Genomic DNA, 26,766 nt, shown 5'->3' on the forward strand with positions numbered 1-26,766 from the left:
TGCTTGGCTTGTTCCTGAAAATTTGTTTGATGAGAGTAGCAAGCCCAAGACTAATGAAAAGGGAGCCGCTGAAACCTATGTATCCAAAATACTATGCATGGTTGAGAAAACTCCAAACCCCGTTGTCGATGCATCATCTCTTGATAACACTTGATATACACTTTCTGCGCCTAGCTGAAAGGCGTTAAAGAAAAGCGCTTATGGGAGACAACCCATGTATTTACTACAGTATTTTTATTTTATATTTGAGTCTTGGAAGTTGTTACTACTGTATCAACCTCTCCTTATCTTAGTTTTGTGCATTGTTGTGCCAAGTAAAGTTGTTGATAGTAAGGTTCATACTAGATTTGGATTACTGCGCAGAAACAGATTTCTTTGCTGTCACGAATCTGGGTGTAATTCTCTGTAGGTAACTCAGAAAATTATGCTAATTTACGTGAGTGATCCTCAGATATGTACGCAACTTTCATTCAATTTGAGCATTTTCATCTGAGCAAGTCTGGTGCCTCAATAAAATTCGTATTTACGAACTGTTCTGTTTTGACAGATTCTGCCTTTTATTTCGCATTGCCTGTTTTGCTATGCTTGATGAATTTTTCTATTCCATTGACTTTCAGTAGCTTTGAGCAATATCCAGAAGTGTTAAGAATGATTATGTAACCTCTGAACATGTAAATTTTAATTGTGCACTAACCCTCTAATGAGTTGTTTTGAGTTTGGTGTGGAGGAAGTTTTCAAAGATCAAGAGAGGGAGATGATACAATATGATCAAGGAGAGTGAAAGCTCTAAGCTTGGGGATGCCCCGGTGGTTCACCCCTGGATATTTCAAGAAGACTCAAGCGTCTAAGCTTGGGGATGCCCAAGGCATCCCCTTCTTCATCGACAACATTATCAGGTTCCTCCCCTGAAACTATATTTTTATTCCATCACATCTTATGTGCTTTACATGGAGCGTCGGTTTGTTTTTGTTTTTGTTTTTGTTTGAATAAAATGGATCCTAGCATTCATTGTGTGGGAGAGAGACACGCTCCGCTGTTGCATATGGACAAATATGTCCTTAGGCTTTACTCATAGTATTCATGGCGAAGGTTGAATCTTCTTCGTTAAATTGTTATATGGTTGGAATCGGGAAATGCTACATGTAGTAATTCTAAAATGTCTTGAATAATTTGATACTTGGCAATTGTTGTGCTCATGTTTAAGCTCTTGCATCATATACTTTGCACCTATTAATGAAGAAATACATAGAGCTTGCTAAAATTTGGTTTGCATAATTGGTCTCTCTAAAGTCTAGATAATTTCTAGTATTGAGTTTGAACAACAAGGAAGACGGTGTAGAGTCTTATAATGTTTACAATATGTCTTTTATGTCAGTTTTGCTGCACCGGTTCATCCTTGTGTTTGTTTCAAATAACCTTGCTAGCCTAAACCTTGTATCGAGAGGGAATACTTCTCATGCATCCAAAATCCTTGAGCCAACCACTATGCCATTTGTGTCCACCATACCTACCTACTACATGGTATTTCTCCGCCATTCCAAAGTAAATTGCTTGAGTGCTACCTTTAAAATTTCCATTCTTTACCTTTGCAATATATAGCTCATGGGACAAATAGCTTAAAAACTATTGTGGTATTGAATATGTACTTATGCATTTTATCTCTTATTAAGTTGCTTGTTGTGCGATAACCATGTTCCCGGGGACGCCATCAACTACTCTTTGTTGAATATCATGTGAGTTGCTATGCATGTTCGTCTTGTCCGAAGTAAGGGAGATTTACCACTCATTTAATGGTTAGAGCATGCATAATGTTAGAGAAGAACATTGGGCCGCTAACTAAAGCCATGATCCATGGTGGAAGTTTCAGTTTTGGACATATATCCTCAATCTCATATGAGAACATTAATTGTTGCTACATGCTTATGCATTAAAGAGGAGTCCATTATCTCGTTGTCTATGTTGTCCCGGTATGGATGTCTAAGTTGAGAATAATCAAAAGCGAGAAATCCAATGCAAGCTTTCTCCTTAGACCTTTGTACAGGCGGCATAGAGGTACCCCTTTGTGACACTTGGTTAAAACATGTGTATTGCGATGACAATCCCGGTAATCCAAGCTAATTAGGATAAGGTGCTGGCACTATTAGTATACTATGCATGAGGCTTGCAACTTGTAAGATATAATTTACATAACACATATGCTTTATTACTACCGTTGACAAAATTGTTTCTTGTTTTCAAAACCAAAGCTCTAGCACAAATATAGCAATCAATGCTTCCCTCTGCGAAGGGCATTTCTTTTACTTTTATGTTGAGTCAGTTCACCTATCTCTCTCAACCTCAAGAAGCAAACACTTGTGTGAACTGTGCATTGATTCCTACATACTTGCATATTGCACTTGTTATATTACTTTACATTGACAATATCCATGAGATATACATGTTATAAGTTGAAAGCAACCGCTGAAACTTAATCTTCCTTTGTGTTGCTTCAATACCTTTACTTTGATTTATTGCTTTATGAGTTTACTCTTATGCAAGACTTATTGATGCTTGTCTTGAAAGTACTATTCATGAAAAGTCTTTGCTTTATGATTCATTTGTTTACTCATGTCATTACCATTGTTTTGATCGCTGCATTCATTACATATGCTTACAATAGTATGATCAAGGTTATGATGGCATGTCACTCCGTAAATTATCTTTGTTATCGTTTACTCGCTTGGGACGAGCAGGAACTAAGCTTGGGGATGCTGATACGTCTCCGACGTATCGATAATTTCTTATGTTCCATGCCACATTATTGATGATATCTACATGTTTTATGCATACTTTATGTCATATCTATGCATTTTCCGGCACTAACCTATTAACGAGATGCCGAAAAGTCAGTTGTTGTTTTCTGCTGTTTTTGGTTTCAGAAATCCTAGTAAGGAAATATTCTCGGAATTGGACGAAATCAACGCCTGTGGTCCTATTTTTGCACGAAGCTTCCAGAAGACCGGAGGATTTACGAAGTGGGGCCACGAGGTGGCGACACAACAGGGCGGCGCGGCCTGGGCCCTGGCCACGCGGCCCTGGTGTGTGGGCCCCTCGTGACGCCCCTTTACCTGCCCTTCCGCCTACATATAGTCTTCGTCGCAAAACCCCCAGTACCGAGAGCCACGATACGGAAAACCTTCCAGAGACGCCGCCGCCAATCCCATCTCGGGGGATTCAGGAGATCGCCTCCGGCACCCTGCCGGAGAGGGGAATCATCTCCCGGAGGACTCTTCACCGCCATGGTCGCCTCCGGAGTGATGAGTGAGTAGTTCACCCCTGGACTATGGATCCATAGCAGTAGCTAGATGGTCGTCTTCTCCTTATGTGCTTCATTGTCGGATCTTGTGAGCTGCCTAACATGATCAAGATCATCTATCCGTAATGCTATATGTTGTGTTTGTTGGGATCCGATGGATAGAGAATACTATGTTATGTTGATTATCAATCTATTACCTATGTGTTGTTTATGATCTTGCATGCTCTCCGTTATTAGTAGAGGCTCGGCCAAGTTTTTACTCTTAACTCCAAGAGGGAGTATTTATGCTCGATAGTGGGTTCATGCCTCCATTAAATCTGGGACAGTGACAGAAAGTTCTAAGGTTGTGGATGTGTTGTTGCCACTAGGGATAAAACATTGATGCTATGTCTGAGGATGTAGTTATTAATTACATTACGCACCATACTTAAGGCAATTGTCTGTTGTTTGCAACTTAATACTGGAAGGGGTTCGGATGATAACCTGAAGGTGGACTTTTTAGGCATAGATGCATGCTGGATAGCGGTCTATGTACTTTGTTGTAATGCGCAATTAAATCTCACAATACTCATTATATCATGTATGTGCATGGTCATGCCCTCTCTATTTGTCAATTGCCCAACTGTAATTTGTTCACCCAACATGCTGTTTATCTTATGGGAGAGACACCTCTAGTGAATTATGGACCCCGGTCCATTCTTTTACATCGAATACAATCTACTGCAATACTTGTTCTACTGTTTTCTGCAAACAATCATCATCCACACTATACATCTAATCCTTTGTTACAGCAAGCCGGTGAGATTGACAACCTCACTGTTTCGTTGGGGCAAAGTACTTTGGTTGTGTTGTGCAGGTTCCACGTTGGCGCCGAAATCTATGGTGTTGCGCCGCACTACATCCCGCCGCCATCAACCTTCAACGTGCTTCTTGGCTCCTACTGGTTCGATAACCTTGGTTTCTTACTGAGGGAAAACTTGCTGCTGTGCGCATCACACCTTCCTCTTGGGGTTCCCAACGGACGTGTTAATTACGCGCAATCACCAATCGGGGCCGTTATTTTGAATAGAGTTAATATCTGGTAGTTTCCAATTACCCGACATAGTAATCCAGCTGCGCCAAGTAGCTATCGTCTTGATGCTTGTTTACTTTCTTTTCGAGAGGAAAAAATTTGCAACATGAAACAAATAGATGAGTTTATTTTGTATGTTTCTCTAATAAATATAAGGATAGTTACCTTGTACTTTTGGCACTTCCTTATTTTCAACTTGCTAGTTTTTAACTAAAACTAACCGTTATGTTGGCACGCAAGATAACATATTGCATTGGTCATAAAACAGCTTGCCAACACGGCCAGACAATCATTTGAATTTGACACTAAATTACGGAAATATCAACACTAAACCATAACGCCGCAAAATAACATCTACCGTCCATCTCGCCGCCAGCATCGAGACCGTCGAGTGGGGTTGCCAGCCTGCCACCCGAGCTGAGCCGCATTGTTCATTGCACTGCCACCACCGAAGAGGGGGTGGGGGCGCTAGGGTTGCGTCCTGGTGTGGCAGCGCGGTGAAGTGACGCAGAACGGCCCACCTTTTTCTTCACAATACTTCTGTTCTATTAGATTCACCGTACACCATACTTTCAGTCTTTCACATTAAATAGATATGACGCTAGCTACAGATATTGTCATTTTCTATTATACTTTGAGTCAAACATAAAGACGATTAACTTTGGACAAATCTAGAACATCAATTATTTTGACACGGAGATAGAACTATAGTATACTACACATATAACCCGTGCAACAGCAAGGGTTGATGTATTACTAGTGTGAATTAAAGCGAACTCTCCATAAATAGATTGTGTGCAAAGATGATCGGATACTATGCACTAAGTGGAGTAGGTTCAGTTCCTCTCCTCTGGTCGTCTGAATTTAGTGGAAGTTTGGAATGTGAATCTGGTGTGCACGCGTTTATCAGTCTCATCAATAGAGAAAGATCGACCACGGTCTTAACCAAACAAGTATGATTAATTTTGACTTCACTTTATCAGTCTCATCAATACAGAAAGATCGACTGCATACATACTGTTTTCATCCACAACTAGAAAGTTCTCCTCCTTTACGTCGAGCTTGTGTCCATATAAACCAACCCATAGACCCCACAGAAAAACAACACCAAGTAACACACAGCTAAACAGGACGAAATACGTCTACACACTCCGAGCACACGAGCGTGAGATACCCGAGGCACAATGGCGAAGGTGGAGGTGTTGGCAACAGAGGTGGTCATCCCGGCCGAGCAGACGCCGGCAGGCGCCGTCTGGATGTCTAACCTAGACCTCGCCGCGCGCAGGGGCTACACGCCTACGGTCTACTTCTACCGGCCGAACGGCGACACGGCTGGTTTTTTCACGGCCGACGCCGTCAAGGCCAGCCTCGCGAAGGCTCTGGTGCCGTTCTACCCTCTGGCCGGCCGCCTTGGGCTGGACGATGCCGGGCGCGTCCAGATAGACTGCACCGGCGAGGGCGCCGTGTTCGTCACTGCGCGCTCCGACCACTACGTCCTCGACGACCTGATGAACGAGTTCGTGCCGTGCGGCGAAATGCGCGACCTGTTCGTCCCGACGGCGCCGGCGCCGGCGCCGAACCCGCCGTGCGTCCTACTGCTGGCTCAGGTCACGCACCTGCGCTGCGGCGGCGTCGTGCTCGGCCTGGCGCTGCATCACTCCGTCGTCGACGCCCGGAGTGCGGCACACTTCGTCGAGACGTGGGCCAGTATTTCCCGTGGAACTAGCGGGGACGCAGCCATGCCGCCCTGCTTCGACCACAATCTCCTCGGCGCGCGCCCGACGCGCACGGTTCTGTACGACCACCCGGAATACAAGCCGGAGCCGGCGCCGGTGCACGCGGCCACCGCTTCGACGTACGCGAGCGCCATCATCACGGTGTCTAAGCAGCAGGTGAGCGCGCTCAAGGATCAGTGCGCGGGGGGCTCCACGTTCCGAGCCGTGGTGGCGCTCGTGTGACAGTGCGCGTGCCGGGCGCGGGCGCTGCCGCAGGACGCGGAGACGCGGCTCTACTCGATGATCGACATGCGCGCGCGCTTCGAGCCGCCGCTCCCTCAGGGATACTTCGGAAACGCGGTGATCCGCACGTCCACGGTGGCCACCGTCGGCGAGGTGGTGTCCAATCCGGTCGGCTACGCAGCGCGGCGGGCACGTGCCGCAACGAGCCAGGGCGACGATTACGCGCGCTCGCTGGTAGACTACCTGGAGGGGGTGGACGCCATGAACCTGCCGAGGAGTGGCATATCTCGCGCCCACCTCCGCGCCATTAGCTGGATGGGCATGTCGCTCAACGACGCCGACTTCGGGTTTGGCGCCCCGGCGTTCATGGGACCTGCGATCATGTACTACAGCGGCTTCGTGTACGTCATGAACGCACCGGGCAAGGACGGCGCCATCGCGCTCGCGCTCTCTCTGGAGCCGGAGAGCATGCCGGAGTTCAAGAAGGTGTTCGCCGACGAACTGACTCGCCTAGAAGCCTAGCACGTCCCCACTTCCCACGTGGCAACATGATGGACGTCGACGTCGATGCATGCAAGGATTTTACGTATATATGTAATTTGTTGTTTATTCCGAGTCTGTATTCTCATTTCCGTTTTGTTGTTTCTTAAGCCACAAGAAATATACATTTCTAGTTTTAAATTATGTGAGCGGTTTCGTCGATATAAACGACGCAATTCGTGCAAGTGCAAAACAATATGTGAAGACCGTGCTACGTTTTTCAGATTATGTTAATCTTTTTTTTTTACACTGCGCGGCCCCCCACCCTTCTCTCTGCTTGCTACAGTAGTCAGGAGCTCTTCCACGAGATCTGGGCCGATCCCGAGCCCCTCTGGCGGCGATGCCGGCCGGAGGTGGCGGAGGTGAGGCGCCAGAGGTAGTTCTCTAGGTTAGGAGTAGTTTCCCGGCGGTTTGCCGGTTAGGTTTAGGAATAGAAGCTCTGGCTCGTGGCCAGATCCAGTGCGGGCCAAGTTTGGCGGTGTCTCTCACTGCTCCAGCGGCCGGAGTTCAGGGACCCCCTCCTCGGCCGATCACAGCAATAAGGCATGTGTCTTCTCCTTCGAGCCCCTCTTGACGCCTCTTCTTCCGCTCCTGGCCGGCCTTGGTGGCGAGGGGAAGTGGTCGGAGATGGCGTCAACGGCTTGATTTGGAGGTGGCAGGAGCTGAGTGTCTCTCTGGTGCTCTGGTGCGGCACCAGGTGGCCCGTCGACGGCGACCTCTCTTCAGATCCATGGTGGATCTTATCTGGAGTTCGTCCACGACTGCGCTCCTCGATAAGGCGCCTAGGAGTCGTCAGCGCGCGAGAAGATGGCCCCCTTGCCTCCTTGGTCGGCCATGGTGGCGGGGGAGGTGGGCACGGGGGTGAGCTGCTTGCTTCCTTTCGGCCCGACCGGCCGTGGAGGCGAGGGGGCAGGAGGTGTCAAGCAGTTGGACTTCTCTCTTTGCTGACGGCGCAGTACTGGTTGCAGCCGGCTCTCTCTTGCTTGCTCAAGCCCCCATGGTGGTGGCTTGCTTGCGGGGGTTGCTTGATGGCGGTGGCGACTTCGTCTTGGAGCTCTTCTCCGATGCTTTCTGGCGTCGGACTGTATGGCAGTAGGGTTTTTGCTCCGCCGCTGCTCTACTCTGGCCAACGGTGTTCTTCTGCGCCTCGTCTCCAAGTGGTGCGTCCCCGGAGATGAAGCGGCAGTCCGTCGGTCGAGCTCGATCTGGAGGAGGAAGACGGAGGACTGGATCGCGTTTCCAATTTTTCTTCAGGGTCCTCTTTGCTTAATCTAGGCCTCCCTGTAATTTTCTATTTTCTTAGGGTCTCTTTGTGCTCCAGTTTCAATAGCAGCTTGTCGGGTTTCCACCCGAAAGAATTTCAAAAAAAAAAAATCTTTTTTTTTTAAACTCACACCTCTGTCATTCAAATATCAAGAGAGATTATTACAGGGATGTTTAAATCTGGTGGTGGTTCGATGAACCAGGCATATCTTCCAACTTGCAAGGACGAAGCAAACCTTATTATTGATATCAAGTCCTAACAAAGCAAACCTTATTATTTCAGATTATGTTAATCAATTATCTATGTTGATACATGCATGCAGTCTCTCAGGATTGTGCCACAAAATGGAGCATGGTCCGCTTAGCACCTAGTAGTGGGCTGTGGGCTGTGGGCTATGGCCTATGGGCCGCATATTGGTTTTAGGTCTTATTATTGATATCAAGTCCTAACAAAGAAATCACTTAAAAATGACGTACGACTGTACGAGCCATGTCCCATTATGGTTACAACTGCGTTTCGCACTGGTGTGGTCACGGGAGGTCTCTCAAAATGTAGTCAAGTCAAAAAATACTCTAAATAAAAGTCTTAGAAAAAAACATTTGTTAGCTCGAGCGATAGCAAGTTCTCAATTTTGGAAATTCGAGAAATCGATTTTGAGGTTTTGAAAAACCCAAAAAAGTGATAAATGTAGTCAACAATGCACACTAGATGCACATTTTCAATCTAAAATACTTGTATACAAGGTGCAGAACAAAATTTGAAAAACCGACAAATCTAAGAAGTTTTGAAAACTTCCACTCTTTGCCACGCCCAGATCCAAAATTTTCTCATTTCTGCGGAGCCTAGAATATAAGATATTTATAAAAATATTTTGTACGCTAGTGTAATACATCATTGGATTTTTGCAAAAAAACGAAACCTTAATTTACAATCCCATTGTCTCCCATGGTCTAAAAGGCCGCTCTGAGTCATTTCTTTTGGAGGGTTGAAAGGACACGGATGTCGCCTAGAGGGGGGGGGGGGTGAATAGGCGGTTTAAAACTTTTACGATATGGACTTAACAAATGCGGAATAAAACTAGTGTTTACTTTGTCAAGCCCAAAGCCTATATACTATGGTTCACCTATGTGCACCAACAACTTATTCTAAGCAATGGTTCACCTATGTGCATAAACAACTTATGCTAAGCAATACAAGCAACTTATGTGATAGCAAGATATATATAACTTCAAGCACGATGCTATCACAAGGTAAAGTGCATAAGTAAAGAGCTCGGGTATAGAGATAACCGAGGCACGCGGGAGACGAAGATTTATCCCGAAGTTCACACTCTTGCGAGTGCTAATCTCCGTTGGAGAGGTGGGGTGGCTTAGTGCTCCCGAACGCCACAAGAGGCTCACCTTGAGGTGTGGTTGCTCGATGCACACCAACGCCACAAAGGCCTCACCTCAAGATGCGGTACTCACACCACACACCGAACGCCACGAAGGCGCCTCACCTTATTCTCCGGTGACCCTCGCCATAAAGTCCTAGGTCACGGTTCCACTAAGGGATTTCCTTAGAGGCGGAAACCGGGCCTTACACAAAGATTGGGGCACTCATCCACAACTTAATTGGAGGCTCCCAACAAATCGCCAAAAAGGCCTAGAATCCGTCTAGGGTTCTAAGAACCCAAGAGTAACAACCTTCTTGCTTTCACCACCACGAATCACCGTGGAGAAGTCAAACCGATGCACCAAATGCAATGACAAGAACACCACAAAGATGCTCAAATCGTTCTCTCTCAAATTCCAACAAAGCTACAAAAGCTATTGGGGGAATAGGAGAGGAAGAACAAAGAGGAGAACACAAAATTCTCCAAGATCTAGATCTCAAAGATTCACTCACAAAGAGATGATTTGGTTTGGTCAAAGTGTGGATCTAGATCTTCTCTCTCTTTTCCCTCAAAATGGGGCAAGAAACATGGAGGGATAGAGAGAAAGGGCAAGCTTCTCAAGAACAACAATGGAGGAGAGAGAGTGTGTGAGGAGCACCAACCCAAGGAGGAAGAAGGAGGTATTTATACCCCCCAAGAAAATCGAGTCGTTGGGGCAAATCCAGGGCCGGATTATCCGGTGTAAGTTAGGGCCGGATAATCCGCCCCCCCTGAAATATCCGGCCCTGGGAAAAACCGGGCAAAAGTCCGGCCAAAAATCCGGCCCCTATCCAGGGTATCACTGAGCCACTCGCCAGAAAGTCCTTAGCCAAATTTCAGGGGCCGGATATTTTGAATATCCGGCCCGGAAAATCCGGCCTGGTGATATAGACCTGCTACCTTGTAAAAACCAAAACTTAAGATTGGTAGCTCCGAATCGAGTGAAACCAATTTTGTTGGAAAGAGGACGAAAATATGGAAACTAGTGGGGGGTGATTTTCTATTATTTTTAGAGGTGCAACACCTCAACATGAGAACCGAGAAAATCACCAAACTCGAAAATGCAACAAGTGATCTATGCGAATCCGTTTTCGATGAACTAGAGCTTGTCATGAGAATAAGCACAAACTCTAAAACATCACATGGATAAGATCCAAATAACAACCAAGAAAGATGATGCAAGGATGCAAAGGTTTGAGCTCTCTCCGAACGGATACGATCGAGTTACTCACTCGAGAGCCCTCTTGATAGTACGACAACTAAACTATAAACCGGTCTCCAACTACACTATGAGACCGGTGAGAAGAAACCCTATCAAGAGCAAACCTTATACTTGCGCATTCCACTTGAGCTCGATGATGACGATCTTGACCTCAACAAGATGGAACGCCTTTCTTGATTGTGCTTGCTTGATGAAGTCTTGTGGATTGCTGATACGTCCAAATTGCATCACTATTTTATATCATAATTTGCTGTTATTCATTGATATATTTCATATTGGGACACAATACTTATGATATTTCATCTACTTTGCATGTTTCATGATTATTTGGAGATTGAGCACCGGAGCCAGGATTCTGCTGGAAAAAGCACCGTCAGGATGCGATATTTCGGAAGATCAACTGTGGAAGGGATTTTTACAGAAAGTCCTATTTTTCCAGATGATGGAGGAAGCCAGAAGGGGGAGCCAGTTGGACCCAGGGTGGGCCCACACCATAGGGTGGCGCGGCCCATGGCCTAGCCGCGCCACCATGTGGTGTGGGGCCCCCTCGGCCTCTTTCGCCTCCTTTTCTTCACGAAACCCTTCGTCCCGAAGACCTAAGCCAGAGAGGAATCCTCACGAAGGGTTACAGCCGCCTCTGCGGGGCGGAGAACACCAGAGAGAACAGAGCTCTCCGGCGGGCAGGAATCCGCCGGGGAAATTCCCTCCCGGAGGGGGAAATCGACGCCATCGTCACCGCCATCAAGCTGGACATCATCTCCATCACCATCATCATCATCTTCACCATCATCACCGCCATCTCCACCGCTGGACATCGTCACCGCTGTAGCAATTTGGGTTTGATCTTGATTGTTTGATAGGGGAAACTCTCCCGTACTCGATTTCTACTTGTTGTTTATGTTATTGAGTGAAACCATTGAACCAAGGTCTATGTTCAGATTGTTATTCATCATCATATCACCTCTGATCATGTTCCATATGATGTCTCGTGAGTAGTTCGTTTAGTTCTTGAGGACATGGGTGAAGTCTAAATGTTAGTAGTGAACCATGGTTGAGTAATATTCAATGTTATGATATTTAAGTTGTGGTGTTATTCTTCTAGTGGTGTCGTGTGAACGTCGACTACACGACACTTCACCATTTATGGGCCTAGGGGAATGCATCTTGTACTCGTTTGCCAATTGCGGGGTTGCCGGAGTGACGAAACCTAAACCCCCGTTGGTATATCGATGCGGGAGGGATCGCAGGATCTCAGAGTTTAAGGCCGTGGTTAGATTTATCTTAATTACTTTCTTGTAGTTGCGGATGCTTTCAAGGGGTATAATCACAAGTATGTATTAGTCCTAGGAAGGGCGGTACATTAGCACAGGTTCACCCACACAACACTTATCAAAACAATGAAGATTAATCAGTCGTATGTAGCGAAAGCACTAGACTAAAATCCCGTGTGTCCTCGAGAACGTTTGGTCATTATAAGTAAACAAACCGGCTTGTCCTTTGTGCTAAAAAGGATTGGGCCACTCGCTGCAATTATTTCTCTCGCATTTTACTTACTCGTACTTTATTCATCTGTTACACCAAAACCCCCCGAATATTTGTCTGTGAGCATTTACAGTGAAACCTTCATCGAAACTGCTTGTCAACACCTTCTGCTCCTCGTTGGGATCGACATTCTTACTTATCGAAGATACTACGATACACCCCCTATACTTGTGGGTCATCAAGACTATTTTCTGGCGCCGTTGCCGGGAGTGAAGCGCTATTGGTAAGCGGAATTAGTAAGGAAAACCTTTACCGTTTGTGCTGATTTTATTTCTGCTCGCTGCTATAAGTCATTATGGAGAGATCTTCTCTTCAATTTCTATTTGGGAAATCTACTACTACTGCAACGGTAGTGGATGAGGCGCCAGTGAGGAAGTAATACCATATAAAATACCTACGAAAATTATTGAACATGTTATGGATAACCGCTATGAAGGGGATGGAACTGTCCATCCCGGTGATCATTTATTGTTTTTGCATGAATTATGCGGGTTATTCAAATGTGCAGGTATTGCTATGAATGAAGTTAGGAAGAAACTATTCTCTATATCGCTGTCTGGTAAAGCGGCGCATTGGTATAAATTGCTGAAGAATGGTGATTCTCTTGATTGGGAGGACATTGTGCCTTTATTCTATTCCAAATTTTATCCTCCAAGTGAAATTCACAAAGATCGGAACCGCATATATAATTTCTGGCCTCATGATGGAGAGAGTATTGCCCAAGCTTGGGGGAGATTGAAGTCTTTAATGCTCAAATGCCCCATTCATGAGCTTCCTGGTAATGTTATTATTGATAATTTCTATGCAAGACTTTCTTTTCAAGACAAGACCTTGCTGGATACTTCTTGTTCTGGATCATTTACACGCAATAAAGAAGAGTTTAAAAGGGACCTTCTTGATCGGATCCAAGAAAATACCGAAGGTTGGGAGAACGACAAAGATAGAGAATCGGGTATAATTTATGATTATAAATGCATTGAAGCTTTTATGGATACTGATACATTTCGTAATATGAGTGCTACATATGGTCTTGATTCTCAAGTTGCTGCAAACCTTTATAAAGCTTTTGCCTCTCATTATGAATTGCCTAAGAAGAATTTTGATAAGTATCATGAACCGTATAAAGACAAAATTGATTCATCTATTAATAAATGTGTTGTAGTTGAAACTGCTGATCGTGTTATTCCTGAAGCTTATATTGAAAAAACTCCTTTTCCTGCTAAAATGAAAGAGTACTCTGTTATAAATAGTGCGGTTCATAAAAGTGAAAAGAAACCTAGAGAACCTGAAGAACAAATAAAAGTTGAACCTCGCTGTTGCAATAGTTAAAGATCTTGTGACTGAAAATGTTGAGGATGGTCATATTATTTTCCGTGAAGATGCTTCTAATATTGTTTCACATCCTAATAAACCCAAACAAGCTAGTGTTCCTATGCTATCTCGTTAAAATTGGTGATCATTGCTATTATGGTTTATGTGATATTGGTGCAAGTGTTAGTGCTATACCTTATGAGCTTTACATGGAGATTATGCACGAAATTGATTCTTGTGAACTTGAAGATATTGATGTGGTTATTCAGCTGGCTAATAGAGAAACTATTTCACCAATTGGTATTGTTCGAGATGTGGAAGTTCTATGTGGTAAGATTAAATATCCTGCTGACTTTTTGGTACTTGGTTCTGCTTCTAGTGATTATTGTCCTATCATTTTTGGTAGACCTTTTCTAAATACTTGTGGAGCTATTATAGATTGCAAGAAAGAGAAAATTTTGACTAAATTTGCTGGTGAATCTTATGAGTTTAACTTTTCCAAATTTACCAAAACTCCTTATAAAGCTGATTTGCCTAGTAATGATTTTAAAATGGAGCAGTGTGCATCTATTGTTCTTGTGCCTAATAATCCTTTGCAGCAACATTTGGAAGATAGCGAGAGTGAAATTTTTAGGAAAGAAAGAGATGAGCTTGAGGAGATTTTTCTTCGCCAACCTATTCTCAAGCATGATTTACCGGTGGAAGACTTGGGTACAACACCGCCACCAAAGGAAGATCCTGTTTTTGATTTAAAGCCTTTGCTCGATAATCTTAAATATGCTCATATTGATGATAAGAAAATATATCCTGTTATTATTAGTTCTAAACTTACGGAGTTTGAAGAAGAAAGATTATTGCAAATACTGAAGAAACACCGAGGTGCTATTGGCTATACTCTTGATGACTTGAAGGGGATTTCTCCCTCTATTTGCCAACACGCCATTAATATGGAAGATGATGCAAAGCTCGTTGTTGAACCTCAGCGTCGTCTAATTCCCAAGATGAAGGATGTGGTAAGAAATGAGGTATTACGACTTCTTGAAGCTGGTATTATATATCCTATTGCTGATAGTAGATGGGTTAGTCCTGTGCATTGTGTTCCTAAGAAAGGAGGAATAACTGTTGTGCCTAATGATAATGATGAGCTTATACCTCAGAGAGTAGTTGTAGGTTATAGAATGTGCATTGATTTTCGAAAAGTTAATAAGGTTACTAAGAAAGATCATTATCCTTTACCATTTATTGATCAAATGCTAGAAAGGTTATCTAAAAATACTCATTTTTGCTTTCTTGATGGTTATTCTGGGTTTTCACAAATTGCTGTTAAAGCTAAAGATCAAGAGAAAACCACTTTTACTTGTCCCTATGGAACTTATGCTTATAGGCGTATGCCTTTTGGTTTATGTAATGCTCCTGCTACTTTTCAAAGATGCATGTCTGCTATTTTTCATGGTTTTTGTGAGAGTATTGTGGAAGTATTCATGGATGATTTTTCTGTCTACGGGAATTCTTTTGATAGTTGCTTGCGAAACCTTGATAAAGTTTTGCGGAGATGTGAAGAAACTAACCTTGTTCTTAATTGGGAGAAATGCCACTTTATGGTTAATGAAGGAATTGTATTGGGACATAAAATTTCGAAAGAGGTATTGAAGTTGATAGAGCTAAAGTTGAAGCCATTGAGAAGATGCCCTACCCAAGGGATGTTAAAGGTATTCATAGTGTTCTTGGTCATGCTTGGGTTTTATAGGAGATTTATTAAAGACTTCTCCAAGATTTCAAAGCCTCTTACTAATCTTCTTCAAAAAGATGTACCTTTTGTTTTTGATGATGATTGTAAGGAAGCTTTTGAAACTCTAAAGAAAGCCTTAACAACTCGCTCCTATAGTTGAACCTCCCGATTGGAATTTACCTTTTGAAATTATGTGTGATGCTAGTGATTTTGCTTGTAGGCGCTGTTCTTGGACAGCGAGTAGATAAAAAATTAAATGTTATTCATTATGCTAGCAAGACTCTTGATGTCTGCTCAAAGAAATTATGCTACTACTGAAAAAGAATTGTTAGCTGTGGTCTTTGCTTGTGATAAATTTAGATCTTATATTGTTGATTCAAAAGTTACAATTCATACTGATCATGCTGCAATTAGATACCTTATGACAAAGAAAGATGCTAAGCCGAGGCTTATTAGATGGGTACTTCTTTTGCAAGAATTTGATTTACATATTGTAGATAGGAAAGGTGCTGATAATCCTGTTGTCGATAATTTGTCTAGATTGGAAAATATTGCTTATGATCCTGTTCCTCGTTAATGATAGTTTTCCAAATGAACAATTGGCTGTAATAAAGGTGAGCTCGCGAGACAGTCCTTGGTATGCTCGATTATGCTAACTTTATTGTTTCCAAGTACTTGCCTCCAACCTTTTCAGCTTCAAGAGAGGAGGAAATTCTTTTATGACTTGAGGCATTATTTCGGGATGACCCACACTTATATAAAGAAGGAGTGGATGGTATTATGCGAAGGTGTGTTCCGGAATATGAACAACAAGAGATATTGAGTAAATGTCATGGCGAGTGCTTATGGAGGACATCACGCCGGAGATAGAACCGCGCAAAAGGTTCTACAATCAGGTTTTTATTGGCCAACTCTCTTCAAAGATGCAAGGAAGTTTATTTTATCTTGTGACGAATGTCAAAGGGTTGGTAATATCTCCAGACGCAATGAAATGCCTATGAATTATACTCTTGTTATTGAACCGTTTGATTGTTGGGGATTTGACTTCATGGGACCTTTTCCCTCTTCAAAAGGTAACACTCATATACTTGTTGCTGTTGATTACGTTACTAAATGGGTGGAAGCCATACCTACAAAAAGTGCTCGATGGTGAGACCTCTTTAAAAATGCTTTTAGATATTATTTTTCCTAGATTTGGAGTACCTAGATATATTATGACTGATGGAGGTTCTCATTTTATTCATGGAGGTTTTAGAAAAACTCTTGCTAAGTATGGTATTAATCATAGAATTGCTTCCGCTTATCACCCTCAAAGTAGTGGTCAAGTAGAACTATCAAATAGAGAAATTAAATCTATCTTGCGTAAAACCGTTAATAAATCTAGAAAGAATTGGGCTAGTAAATTGAAAGACGCACTATGGGCTTATAGAACTGCTTATAAAAACCCCATGGGAATGTCACCTTATAAAATGGTTTACGGAAAAGCTTGTCATTTACCTTTAGAACTAGAACACAAAGCTTATCGGGTCGTTAGAGAATTAAATAGAGATCCTAAATTTGCCGGTGATAAGAGGTTGTTGCAATTAAGTTCTCTAGATGAATGGAGAAGTGAAGCTTATGAAAATGCTAAACTCTTTAAAGAAAAAGTTAAAAAATGGCATGATAGAAGGATCATCAAAAGAGAGTTTAATATTGGGGATAAAGTCCTATTGTATCGGTCTCGTCTCAGATTCTTTGCAGGAAAATTACTCTCGAAATGGGAAGGACCGTATGTTGTTGAGGAGGTGTATCGTTCAGGAGCAATTAAAATTAGCTCTCTCCAAGGCAATGCTACGCAAGTGGTGAATGGACAAAGACTCAAGCATTATATCTCGGGTGATTCTTATAATGTTGATGTTGATATTGTTCGAGTGGAAACACCGGAGGCTTTCATCAAAGGACAAATTGACGAGTCCGCCGTAACTCGACTTTGAATAGGTAACGATGATCGGTAATGAAAAGTTCGCGATTTACTTTCCGAGCATTATTTTTGTTGTTTTTGGAAAATATGAAAAATTACGAGTTCGAAACAGAGTGGAAAGGACGCACGAGGGCGTGCCACCATAGGCCGGCGCGGCCTGACCTGGGCCCGCGCCGACCTATGGTCTGGCCGCCTCGTTGCCCCTTTCCGACTCCGGTTCGATCCGGTACTTTCCGTTTGTTCCGAAAATTTTTACTATAAAATCCCCCGGACCCCCGGAGGTCCGTATATCGTTTTCTCGACGTGTTTTGTTTCGAGCTGTTTCGCCGGGATCTGTTTTCAGTTTAGAGGCACCATGGTCTCCAAGAACAAGGGCAAGGAGCTTCCGGATAAAGATAATCAGGATCGTGAGTGGAAAGAAGAGGACAAGAGCGTCAAGGAAGAAGCAAAGGAGGATGAAGAGGAAGTCGAAGAAGTTCCGCAAGAGCACACACGCACCACCATTGCAAGCGTCGAAGTGGTGACAAACTCGCTCAACGCCAAGAAGAGCGCACGGATTAGGACCGGAGGAGGACTTCCCGCCATTACCTAGCTCCAAGGACATCTTCTTCGAGCATTCACCATCCTTTCCACAATCTAATCTACAATAATCAAATTGAAAGGACTCCCAAGGCAGCACTCGCCTAGCAATTGGGATATAGATCGTTCTAACAATGCAGGAAAGACGGAGCCCGAAGCTGAAGGTTGGGGAAATAACTCCAAGAGTTGGGACTCGTCGTCGGACAGACTTCTTAACCGCGTCGAGCACAATTCGGAGATGATTCGCAACCTCATATACAGGATTGATGAGCTTCAGGAGCTTATTGAGAAGCTTGTCAGGAATTCATCACCACCATCACCAAAGGAGTAATCCATCATCGGTATTGGCATCCCCTTAGTTTGTTCCAAGCTTGGGGGAGTGCCGCGGTATCACATTATCATTACCTTTTACTTTTTACTATCAAGTAGTGTCATATCATGAGTAGGGAAGTTATCGTATGAGATGGGTTGCGGTATGGAAGTATCTCTCCTTTAGTTTGTCTATGTATCCCTTGGTGTGAGTTATCGTTATGGAATATTAATGAGAAGTCTTATCATTTACATATTGCACATCTTATTTTAGTTTGCAATTTCTGCTATATGATTGATCTTGATTTTAGTATTGGTACCACTTTGGGAGCATTGAGTTAATCTATTTGGTTTTGGCAAACTTAGCAATGGTCAATAGCAACAACACTTTGAGTTTTAAAAGAATAGAGGAAGTACATGTAGAAGATATTATTATCTTTCTTATCAGTTCTTAGCTTAGTATTCTAAAAGTTAAAACTGTTTGTGCTTACAAGTAAGATGCATGATTGTTTCTATCACATGTATATTTGTTTGTTTCCCTCAACTCCTATGCTTGCTATTTAACCTTGCTAGCCAAAAACCTGTATTGAGAGGGAATACTTCTCGTGCATCCAAACCTGAACCCAAACCTATGCCATTTGTGTCCACCATACCTACCTACCGCATGGTATTGTCTGCCATTCCAAGTAAATACTTCATGTGCTACCTTTAAACAATTCAAAACTTATTACTTCTTATTTGTGTCAATGTTTTATAGCTTATGAGGAAGTATGTGGTGTATTATCTTTCGAGTCTTGTTAGGCAGCCTCCACTAAAGGACTAGTGGCTTCATCCACTTATCCTATAATTTTGCAATAAGAGTCGGCAACGGGGTTCCCAGCCCCAATTAATCAACTTTCATTAATAATTCTCTTCACATGTTTTGCCCCGATTCATCAGTAAGCAACTTAATTTTGCAACGAGACACTCCTCCATGGTATGAGATTGTTGGAAGGCACCCGAGGATTCGGTTAGCCATGGCTTGTGTAAGCAAAGGTTGGGGGAGTGTCATCCTTAAATAAACTAAAATACATGTGTAAACAAAAGAGAAGAGGGATGATCTACCTTGCTGGTAGAGATAACGTCCTTCATGGGAGCCGCTCTTTGGAGGTTTGTTTGGCAAGGGGTTAGAGTACCCGCTACCAGTCGTTGACAACAACAAACACCTCTCAAAACTTTACTTTTATTCTCTTAATATGATTTCAAAACTGAAAAAGCTCTAGCACATGATTTAATCCCTGCTTCCCTCTGCGAAGGGCCTGTCTTTTACTTTATGTTGAGTCAGTAAACCTATTTCCCTCCATCTCAAGCAAGCATTTGAGTTGTTGTGATTAAACTATTATATTGTGATTTGCTTCATCATGTCTTTACTCTTTCTTGTTTAGTACAAGTTTTACCTTGAATGAATATAGCTTTGAAAGTCATCAATGATTAATATGATTGAGTATGCAAGTTTACCATAAGCTTTTGATATGAGAGCGCTACTCAATAGATGAATATAATCTGTTAAATGTTCTCTGACCAAGAACAAAGTTTGCCATCACCAATTATGATTCCTTATGCACCTTTATTTGTGACTACCTTATACTTGTTTCAAGATTGAATTATATGAGGAAGTTGTTTACTATAATGTCTTGTGTGAATGAATATGATGCTTCTTGTCCGTATTTTATTTATCGACTCTTCACTCCATAAACATGTGGACCTGTTTACGAGTTCAGTTTCGCTTGGGGACAAGCGAAGTCTAAGCTTGGGGGGAGTTGATACGTCCAAATTGCATCACTATTTTATATCATAATTTGCTGTTATTCATTGATATATTTCATATTGGGACACAATACTTATGATATTTCATCTACTTTGCATGTTTCATGATTATTTGGAGATTGAGCACCGGAGCCAGGATTCTGCTGGAAAAAGCACCGTCGAGATGCGATATTTCGGAAGATCAACTGTGGAAGGGATTTTTACAGAAAGTCCTATTTTTCCAGATGACGGAGGAAGCCAGAAGGGGGAGCCAGTTGGACCCAGGGTGGGCCCACACCATAGGGTGGCGCGGCCCATGGCCTGGCCGCGCCACCATGTGGTGTGGGGCCCCCTCGGCCTCTTTCGCCTCCTTTTCTTCGCGAAACCCTTCGTCCCGAAGACCTAAGCCGAGAGGAATCCTCACGAAGGGTTACAGCCGCCTCTGCGGGGCGGAGAACACCAGAGAGAACAGAGCTCTCCGGCGGGCAGGAATCCGCCGGGGAAATTCCCTCCCGGAGGGGGAAATCGACGCCATCGTCACCGCCATCAAGCTGGACATCATCTCCATCTCCATCACCATCATCATCATCTTCACCATCATCACCGCCATCTCCACCGCTGGACATCGTCACCGCTGTAGCAATTTGGGTTTGATCTTGATTGTTTGATAGGGAAAACTCTCCCGGTACTGATTTCTACTTGTTGTTTATGTTATTGAGTGAAACCATTGAACCAAGGTCTATGTTCAGATTGTTATTCATCATCATATCACCTCTGATCATGTTCCATATGATGTCTCGTGAGTAGTTCGTTTAGTTCTTGAGGACATGGGTGAAGTCTAAATGTTAGTAGTGAACCATGGTTGAGTAATATTCAATGTTATGATATTTAAGTTGTGGTGTTATTCTTCTAGTGGTGTCGTGTGAACGTCGACTACACGACACTTCACCATTTATGGGCCTAGGGGAATGCATCTTGTACTCGTTTGCCAATTGCGGGGTTGCCGGAGTGACGAAACCTAAACCCCCGTTGGTATATCGATGCGGGAGGGATCGCAGGATCTCGAGTTTAAGGCTGTGGTTAGATTTATCTTAATTACTTTCTTGTAGTTGCGGATGCTTTCAAGGGGTATAATCACAAGTATGTATTAGTCCTAGGAAGGGCGGTACATTAGCACAGAGTTCACCCACACAACACTTATCAAAACAATGAAGATTAATCAGCTCGTATGTAGCGAAAGCACTAGACTAAAATCCCGTGTGTCCTCGAGAACGTTTGGTCATTATAAGTAAACAAACCGGCTTGTCCTTTGTGCTAAAAAGGATTGGGCCACTCGCTGCAATTATTTCTCTCGCATTTTACTTACTCGTACTTTATTCATCCGTTACACCAAAACCCCCGAATATTTGTCTGTGAGCATTTAGAGTGAAACCTTCATCGAAACTGCTTGTCAACACCTTCTGCTCCTCGTTGGGATCGACATTCTTACTTATCGAAGATACTACGATACACCCCCTATACTTGTGGGTCATCAAGACTATTTTCTGGCGCCGTTGCCGGGGAGTGAAGCGCTATTGGTAAGCGGAATTAGTAAGGAAAACCTTTACTGTTTGTGCTGATTTTATTTCTGCCTGCTGCTATAAGTCATTATGGAGAGATCTTCTCTTCAATTTCTATTTGGGAAATCTACTACTACTGCAACGGTAGTGGATGAGGCGCCAGGTGAGGAAGTAATACCATATAAAATACCTACGAAAATTATTGAACATGTTATGGATAACCGCTATGAAGGGGATGGAACTGTCCATCCTGGTGATCATTTATTGTTTTTGCATGAATTATGCGGGTTATTCAAATGTGCAGGTATTGCTATGAATGAAGTTAGGAAGAAACTATTCTATATATCGCTGTCTGGTAAAGCGGCGCATTGGTATAAATTGCTGAAGAATGGTGATTCTCTTGATTGGGAGGACATTGTGCCTTTATTCTATTCCAAATTTTATCCTCCAAGTGAAATTCACAAAGATCGGAACCGCATATATAATTTCTGGCCTCATGATGGAGAGAGTATTGCCCAAGCTTGGGGGAGATTGAAGTCTTTAATGCTCAAATGCCCCATTCATGAGCTTCCTGGTAATGTTATTATTGATAATTTCTATGCAAGACTTTCTTTTCAAGACAAGACCTTGCTGGATACTTCTTGTTCTGGATCATTTACACGCAATAAAGAAGAGTTTAAAAGGGACCTTCTTGATCGGATCCAAGAAAATACTGAAGGTTGGGAGAACGACAAAGATAGAGAATCAGGTATAATTTATGATTATAAATGCATTGAAGCTTTTATGGATACTGATACATTTCGTAATATGAGTGCTACATATGGTCTTGATTCTCAAGTTGCTGCAAACCTTTATGATATTTAAGTTGTGGTGTTATTCTTCTAGTGGTGTCGTGTGAACGTCGACTACACGACACTTCACCATTTATGGGCCTAGGGGAATGCATCTTGTACTCGTTTGCCAATTGCGGGGTTGCCGGAGTGACGAAACCTAAACCCCGTTGGTATATCGATGCGGGAGGGATCGCAGGATCTCAGAGTTTAAGGCTGTGGTTAGATTTATCTTAATTACTTTCTTGTAGTTGCGGATGCTTGCAAGGGGTATAATCACAAGTATGTATTAGTCCTAGGAAGGGCGGTACATTAGCACAGGTTCACCCACACAACACTTATCAAAACAATGAAGATTAATCAGTCGTATGTAGCGAAAGCACTAGACTAAAATCCCGTGTGTCCTCGAGAACGTTTGGTCATTATAAGTAAACAAACCGGCTTGTCCTTTGTGCTAAAAAGGATTGGGCCACTCGCTGTAATTATTTCTCTCGCATTTTACTTACTCGTACTTTATTCATCTGTTACACCAAAACCCCCCGAATATTTGTCTGTGAGCATTTACAGTGAAACCTTCATCGAAACTGCTTGTCAACACCTTCTGCTCCTCGTTGGGATCGACATTCTTACTTATCGAAGATACTACGATACACCCCCTATACTTGTGGGTCATCAATTGCTCCCCCATAATTCACCATGGGAGAGCTTCTTCTTCGACGCATCTTCACATATCCATGATCACCATATGGATTGCTCCCCCATAGTCCACCATGGGAGAGCTTCTTCCTCGCGCATCTTCACATATGCATGATCACCATATGGATGGCAAGAGTCAAGCAAAGGATTTCTTCGAGATGGCTCATCTTTAACTTGCACTACATTTCTTCATGGCAAGCTTCAAGCTTATGATCTCTTCGAGTTGGCTCATCTTGAACTTGCACTTCATTTCGTTGATGTCTTGAAGTTAACCTTGAGAGCTCACTTCATCTTCATCTTCAAGACATACTTGACACTTGATCTTCTTAATTTGCTTCTTATTGCAATCTTGAAGCCAACATATGGTTCAAGCATTGCCTATGAACAACTCCTACAAATATAACTCAATGCAAACATTAGTCCATAGGGATTTTCATTAATTACCAAAACCACACATGGGGGCTCCATGCACTTTCAAGGGTACCTTGTCATAGGTTGGGGAGCTCAAATGTTGCATTATCAAAGAAGAGAATTGGTCTAGTTGATAAAGAAAACTGACCCAAAAAACATAATTGCATGGTTAATTTAAGAGAACCGGCAAAAAACCACACACTACAGATCATGAAACATTGTCTGTGCCAGATAAAATGGCACCTATACCCAATATTAGGAGCCACGCCTCATATCCAACAAAGATAGTCTCCCCAAACACACACGAACCCTCTACAAAATAGGTGCACCGTTATGCACCCTCTAAACACAAGTGATCAAGCCTTTATCTCTTCTAAGGACTTAACCACCTCAATCATCTACGGGATGTGTTTCTTCTACAAGATGTGTTGCTTCTTGTGCACCTTCAGATAATATTGCATCTTTTCATTGAGAACCTTCTCGGTGGCTTGTCCTCTTCTCTTGACATTTTCTAACTTCCTAAAAGCCTCTGCCCACCTATACTCCACATGCTTGAATGTTGGAATATCACAACCTTTTGTTTTTTTTTGTCTAAACGGTAGGTGGGCCGCTCAATGCGAGAGAGAGAGGTGTCTTCCTAACCAGCATATCCGCTAGCGATCCAAACGTACTGGTGCTTGCAGACTCTTTGAAGAAATCTCCCATAAACAAAGGTGTCGCTCTCTCATGTGGCTCTCCAAAAACCACCTGGATCATCTCCTTTGTTGTCTTCGCCTCACAATTAGGTTTGTTAGAGTGTTATGAACGACACTCTCCCTCAGTTTGAACTTAATTTTAAAAAACTTGGTTGGTGCACCAATTCAATATGGTACCAAGTTTAGGAGGTCTCAAGTTTAAACTCCGCCTAACGCACTATTTAATTTACTTAAAATAGTTAAGGTCCTGATTACCCATGTCTAGTGTATTCCCGTTTATCCAGCCTAGCCAGTCTAGACATAAGGGAGAATGTTAAAATATAAATTCTAGCTCTTTCCAACTATCCAGACTGATGACTGAATTAGTTAGGTGCATACAATTTGAAACTAAAGGTTGACGATTCAATATCCAAGAAAAGGGAAAAAATATGGTTTGTCCCTGTTCCCACTGGGCACGTGAAGACTCCTAAAAAATGGAGCATAGACGTGAGGGGCGGGGGTGTTAGAGTGTAATGACCGACCCTCTCCTTCAGTTTAGACTTTTGAAAATTTTGGTTAGTGCATAAATTAAATAAGGTGCACCAAATTCCTTCAAATCCTCCATTGCGGAAGGCACAACCGGCTCCACAAAAAATTCCAGCTGGTCGAGCAGTCAATACACCATTTAAACATCTAATACCTGGGATTCGCCGCCCACTTCGGAAGGCCAAATGCATGGGGGACTTTAAATTGGTCCTAGCACGACGGGAGAAACAAAAAGATCTCAAAATCCCCATCGTCCACGCAACACCAACATTGATCTCAACCATCGGAGTGCGAGCATTTTTGGCTGCTCTCACACTCTCAATCTCTTTATAACAAGTTATCGAAATAACAGACTTAGGAAAAACTATCTGTCGGGTATGATTACACATGTCACAATAGTTTTACATGTTAACTTTCAGGAGAATGATGAATCATCTTTGAACGGAATATTTGTTAGTACCGATTGTTCTATTTACTCAGATTAATTTGTCTATTGCTAAGATCTAAATATTGAATCTTTACACATTCCAAATTACTACTAACTAAAATCATCATAAGACCTTACTCCATATAAGTTTTAAGATGTATGGGGCAAAACAACATTTTTGTAAATATGAAAATAAAAAATGTTGAGTACCTACTCTGCATGGTTTGACGTTTTGAAAACAGAAATATGGAAGGTACATTGCAGTAATGGACATGTATGTACCTCATGCTGCTAGTCCTAAGGCTAATCATAGTGACAATTAACATATGGTAGTAACATGCACATGTTACTATTTTATGTTACCATATTCATAGTGGGTAGTTGTAACTTACATTTGGTTTCGTGGATTGTGTCATTTATTATGTTGTAAACTCATCTTGTCTTGTGGTGTGTGATGTTGTAGTAACATATCGTTATCACCTCACTATCTTTCTTCATTTATTGTAATGTCATGTAACAAAAATATCTTGGGGTGTGTGATGTTACTAACTATGATACTCCCACAATGAGTAGTCTGAAGAATGCTTTTGGTGGAGAGATTGTGCTGCTCTTTATGAGGTAGCATGATGTTATGCATGGCTCCATTGTAAATGCTCAATAACAAGTTTTATAAATGAATAAATGACATATTAGACTAGCCACAATGATAGTATCACAACTAGTACCGTGTATGCTATGTTGATGGCATAACAATTAATAATCAGAGATGTGAGAGTGATATCATAGATAGATACCGTATTATATAGCACGTAAAACTAGAAAATTTAACAACAAATACTCATGCAAAAAATTATTTGCATTGAGATTCTACAAAATATTAAATATGATAAAACTATGATACTACCTCATGATTTATACTATAAATTGTAGGGGTGGTATCATATATGCATGATACTGGTATTGTATGATACTTCCCATTGTATCTAGGGAGTTTTTCTCAACTGTGTAAAAAGAAGATTTTTTTTTCCTGGATTTTCACATTTATTTCAGAATTCTTTTGTACACACCTCTATGACATCAGCTAGGGGATCACTTTTTTTAGGGAAAGAGCTGGGTTCATTATTTTCGAATCGTGAAGTTCAGAAAAAATTCCTGGTCTCGTGTAATCATCGCGAATCATATAGACGACCACTCAAATCGTGTTTTCAGTCGGAAAGTTGCTGCAAGAGCGTCGTATATAGTATGACAGGAGCAATGTCGTTGAAATTTGTACCGTAGTCCGTACGTACTGCCTTGTGAAGACTGATCGATGACAGCAGTGGTTAGTGCGAGCCCTAAAGCTAGACTAGATGACTTTGACGGTTGACTGCGTTCATGGTAGCATCAGTGGATGCGCACCCACCAACTGACCGGCCATCAACTCCTTTACCCTTTTTCACACATGATTTCCTGCTCTGTGCTCCGAAAAGCTTAACCACAAGAGTGTTCCAAGCACATTTTTGTCCCCGTTAGTTAATTACTCATTTGGCCATATCAGATGATCTAGGATCTATTCTTTGTGTGCCGCTAGCGACAGAATTTGACCCTACACAAATTTCACGTGGATTTTTATTTTCCACAATTTGGGTTAGTGGCAATCCTTG

General features: G+C 42.5%; 1 pseudogene; it reads left to right on the forward strand.

Annotated features, from left to right (window-relative positions):
* The first annotated feature begins 5,551 nt into the window (after positions 1 to 5,551).
* On the forward strand, positions 5,552 to 6,847 carry LOC124706440 (annotated as a pseudogene).
* Positions 6,848 to 26,766: the final 19,919 nt, after the last annotated feature.

The sequence above is a fragment of the Lolium rigidum genome, chromosome 1 (genome assembly GCF_022539505.1).
Source record: "Lolium rigidum isolate FL_2022 chromosome 1, APGP_CSIRO_Lrig_0.1, whole genome shotgun sequence".
NCBI classification, from domain to species: Eukaryota; Viridiplantae; Streptophyta; class Magnoliopsida; order Poales; family Poaceae; genus Lolium; species Lolium rigidum.